The sequence below is a fragment of the Hydra vulgaris genome, chromosome 03 (genome assembly GCF_038396675.1).
Source record: "Hydra vulgaris chromosome 03, alternate assembly HydraT2T_AEP".
NCBI classification, from domain to species: domain Eukaryota; kingdom Metazoa; phylum Cnidaria; class Hydrozoa; order Anthoathecata; family Hydridae; genus Hydra; species Hydra vulgaris.
This window is the reverse complement of record NC_088922.1, coordinates 44169877-44174864: the sequence shown is the minus strand read 5'-3', so window position 1 is coordinate 44174864 and position 4988 is coordinate 44169877. Positions and strand designations below refer to the sequence as shown.

General features: G+C 24.1%; 1 long non-coding RNA gene across 1 annotated transcript; it reads right to left on the bottom strand.

Annotated features, from left to right (window-relative positions):
• Positions 1-1893: 1893 nt before the first annotated feature.
• Positions 1894-3437, bottom strand: LOC136078185 (uncharacterized). Its single transcript, XR_010637593.1, has 2 exons — positions 3041-3437; positions 1894-2172 (listed from the first exon to the last, which is right to left on the bottom strand). It is a non-coding gene; the product is annotated as an uncharacterized LOC136078185 (long non-coding RNA).
• Between the last annotated feature and the right edge of the window lie 1551 nt (positions 3438-4988).

The window sequence follows — 4988 nt, the reverse complement described above, 5'->3', positions numbered from 1 at the left end:
ACATACGTATAACCCGAGCTCTATCTAAGCAATGATTTATGCGTAGGTTAAGAAATAAAACTTGTGGTGATTGGAGCCTGGGTCCTAAAACATTTATCATCTCTACCCTAAATGTGAGGGCAGCAAATTAGTAACTTTTATTTTTAATTTTCTTACACTAAATTCAAGTCGACAGGTTTTAAAATTCAAATGTTATGATTATATAAAGTTTACACCCAAACCGAATAAAGTGGTTGTTTCAACATTTTTCTAAACATTCTAATGTGATATAAACATGAACATACTTAAGTTTGGTACTTAAGTATGTTTTATTTACGAAAAGTATATTTATTAACCAAAATCATTGGCTTTTCATAATTATATTAATAATAGGGGGGTAATTGGTCAGTTTTATTTAAATAAAAACTTCAGCAGTTTTGCACAAGTTTTTATTCACGCAAAGTTAAACAATTTACTCAGCTAATTGCTCAGCTTTACTTAAATAAAAACTTAAGTAAAATTGCTGAAAATTTTATTCACGTTAAGCTTACTGAATAAATGTAACTGCTTTTTTTTATTCACCCGGCATATTACATCTCAAAATTTACGCAAGTAGACATTATATTATTGGTTACCACAAAGTTATAAATGAGTTTAATATGGTTTTTAACAAACATTAAAAGACCTCATTTGTACGTAACTATTAAAAATACCATTAGTTAAAGATACTGTTGATTAAGTAATTCTAATCGGTTTGGTGAAAGAAAGAATCGCCGCATTTTCAAATTATGAAACCTTTTTACATTGCTTTTGACGTGCTATAACACCACGCAATACTTGTATTTAAATCAATTTAAAATTAAATATTTTATTTTGTTTAATTTATATTTTTCATGGATAATTTTGTTTTAAAACATTTTATTTATGTCAAAAAAATAAAATTATTCAAAATCTCTGTTATTTATGCAATATTTCATCTGTTTTGGTATGTTATTTTAGAAAAAACTTTCCCTTTTTCTAAAAGAAGATACTAAAACAGAAGAATTTGGTATTTCAGCTACATATATATTATTTTTTTAGATATATTCTCAAAAAATACAAAACTATAATTGTCAACTAAAATAAACTTATTAAACTCAAACTTCAGAAAAACGTATGATCAACAATTTTTAATAAGTTTTTAATGACTTTATTATGTACGGATGTTTAGAGGTTTGGCAATAAGACTATTTTTATTTTCTTCTTGCCCCCACCATTCGTATATTTTACAAAAAAAAAGTAATAATTTGTAAAGGCAAATTTAAAAATATAAAAAATTAAAAATCAACCACTGCAATAACGAATGTCTATGTGTAATAAAAAAAAAATCAATGACGGAATTAAATTTGAAAAAAAAATTAGTTTAATAATTATCAAACTAATAATAAAAATAAGAATAACTTGAAAAATATTATATTGTTTGAAAAATACAAATGATCTTGTAGACTAAAATCACTTATAAAAAGTTAATTTTCTTCTTTATTCTTTAAATTATAGGTCCGCGTCATTTAATTAATTATTCACGAAAAAAGACTTATATTACTTTCGTTCCGAAGCACGGCGTTAATTTTTGTTCAAAAATCTCCTGATTGCCAGTTTGCGTGTGTTTTCACACTTCAATCATATTAGTGGAAACCATGTAAAAACAACACTTAAATTTTAATAGACCGATCAATATCTAAAGTTTTTGAGAGCGGTTTCTATCGGTACAGACATTTTGCGCTAAACTTAAATTTTATTTATTAAAAAAACAAAGCGTATGTTTATGTACCTCATCCTGCCATTTTTTAAATTATATCTTGAGATTATACTTTCACATTGATAACATTATATCAAATTGATATTCACAGAAAAAATATTACAAGAATTGGACACTCCAATTATAATTGTACTTCTGAATAAAAATTAATTATTAAAAAACTAAAAATCTATATGTAAAATAATTTTTTAAACTTAAAATTTTGTAAAACACCAAAATTAAAATCCAAAAATCTCCAAAAACAATTTAAAGAAATTATGGAATAATTTATTTAGTTATAAATGTATTAAAACAATCTAATTAGTAAATAAAAGGAAGGGAAAATTCTTCTTAGAAAATGCTGCTATGAAAATTATTTTAAATTGGTTGTAGTTGAAGGTACAGCCTGCCAATACCTAAAACACAAAAATAAAAAATTATATTTATAAAAACTAACACAAATAAATTATTTTCATATTTTGAATATCTTTTTCTTTTTATGAAGGTTATATGAAAATATCTTGAAATGATATAAATACAATCCAAGTCTAAAAAAATATATTAATTAATTTGATCAAATATAATTTCTGAAATCAAGATATAATCAAAATGCAAAAGAATTTTCAGAAATAAAATGAAACCAAAAAATTTGTTGCTTGTAAATCCTTTTTGATGTTTGCCAGCACAAATTTTTTAATAAAAAGCCATAAAACTGAGCAGCCTTGCAAGTCATTACTCCTGTAATACCTATTTTAAAATTCACAATACTTGAAGTAATCTTTTTGTGACATACAAATCCAGAGTTCTTTTGAGACTCCGCATCTCTGCTTGGATCATGATCTTGGATTAGATAACCTTGGATTAAATAACCTTGGATCATGATCTTGGATTAGATAACCTTGGATTAGATAACCTTGGATCATTATCTTGGATTAGATAACCTTAACACAAACATCAAGGTTTTTAATAATCTGATACCTTGTATCAGATTGCAATAACATACAAAGTATATCTGATACCTTGTATCAGATGTTTATCAACTTTGAAAAACAAACTACAATTTGTTTTTATTTTTGAACATGCAACATATAAATGAATATTAATGAATACAAATGAGAAATACAGTTTTTTAAGATATACACCAACATTTGTATGAAAAATTATTAATATAAAACATTTAAATCTGTAAAAATAGAAAATTTGTGCACACTTCAGTTCATTACTTATATAATGTAACATATTCAAATAGCCGTTTAAATATACTAATTATAATTCCTAAAATACTTTTTTGTAGCTGTTTATACATTTTATTCACAGTAGTACCAGTCTTTACATTCCTGAAGGTCTTTCAATAATAAAACTGTTGTAATCAATAATAAACTTGTTTATCAACTTAATAATAAGTTAATATGTAACCAAGTAAAAAATTTATCCTTCATAAAAATATTTAATGAAGTTACAATACAAGAATACAAAAAAAATGCAGAATAAAATCCAGACAATTTTAAAATTTAATGAACATAACTTTGAAATTCATAAACACGGAATAAAACAGAAAACAAAACAAAAATATAAAAGTAAAAATAATAATTAATATAAACAATTATAAAGATCTAATAATGAAAAGATAAAACTTGAAACTTCAAAAACTTTCAAGCATTTTTTTATTCTCACAAAGCCTGCTTACCTCAGCCAAATAAAATAAAAAGTAATATTTAGTGTGTTTAAATATCCTAATAACACAATGATGTAGAATAAACATAAACTTCATAAAATGATCTGAATGCATTTCTCGTTTAAACATGGACAACACTGATGTGTAACCAGTCACACGTTACAAGTTTAGATATTTATAAACATTTTTTCGTACTGTTTTATATATATATATATATATATATATATATATATATATATATATATATATATATATATATATATATATATATATATATATTTATACCTACTAATAAATATCGTTTTTATAAAATATATTTTATCAACTATAAAATTTAAAAAAAATTTTTTTAAATGCCAAGTGACAAATAAATAAAAAATTGTATACATTTTGACATTCAAGATAAAATCAAATAATAAAAAAATGTTTTTTAAAAATGGCTGCCAGTTTTCTGACAATTAGTCAAAAAGTTACATAGAAACATAAGAGATAAACTCAAGAGATAACAACATAAGAGATAAACCTTTTACTACATTTATAAATAAATTCCGCAAATGGTCCTTAGTGTGTTAGGTCTATATTTAGTTAAAGATTTTAAAGTTAATTCGTTATTTTAGGTTTTAAGACTTTTTGAAAATCAAAAATGTCAATTTTTACAACAAAAAAAACCGACATCTAAAGATATATTTATTAACTTTTAAAATCTTAAGCTAAAAAGAAAGATACTAATGTAAGTATCAATTTCAAATGTAAAACTGTGTGTATAGAAGAGATAACATAATGGTTTATCGAGCATCTTTTTGTAGACTTATTTATTATGATTAAAATAATACGAAGAATGTGTAAAATACATATATTCTTCCATGAACAAAAAATATAACTCTTATTTCAATATATTAACACATTAAAACATTCAACTTTTGACCAATTAAGCCATAATCTTTAGTTACTTAACTGCATTTTTTAGTGTAGACTGAACTAAAGGTAAAAATATTCCAATCTCACAACACTTAGTTTTAATAGTCGCGCAAACAATTCGCGCTGAAGATTTTTGACCAAAAATTAACGCCGTGAAACTTTTGAATGAAGAACAGTATTTGATTGTCAGACGAACTTATAACTTAATTAAAGATAATATTTTAAATCCCCTAAATAATTGGGGAGGTTGCCCAAAGTTTAAATGATCATATGGTTTTTGAACTTTACGAGATTATTGCATGACATTAGAGACTTGTTAACAAACTTAAAATAATTTAAAATGTTAAAAAAATGTATATATAAACGTTATAAACTTGTCACTCTCACGCAAATGGTATGAAAGAGAGGTAAACAATTTAGGGGTTTATTGTTAACAGGCTCCGATTATCGCAATACTTTTGAAAAGCTTTACATAAACATGAATATAAAAATGTTTGGAGTTTGCTCCATGTCATTACATAAAGTTGAATTCTCAAACAAAAACAAAAGCTTGCTACGGGCCTGATTTAAATATGTGATTGGAATTTGGTTGTTTAAATATTCTGATTTGCACTATTGTTAACTTTTTTACTTTAAATT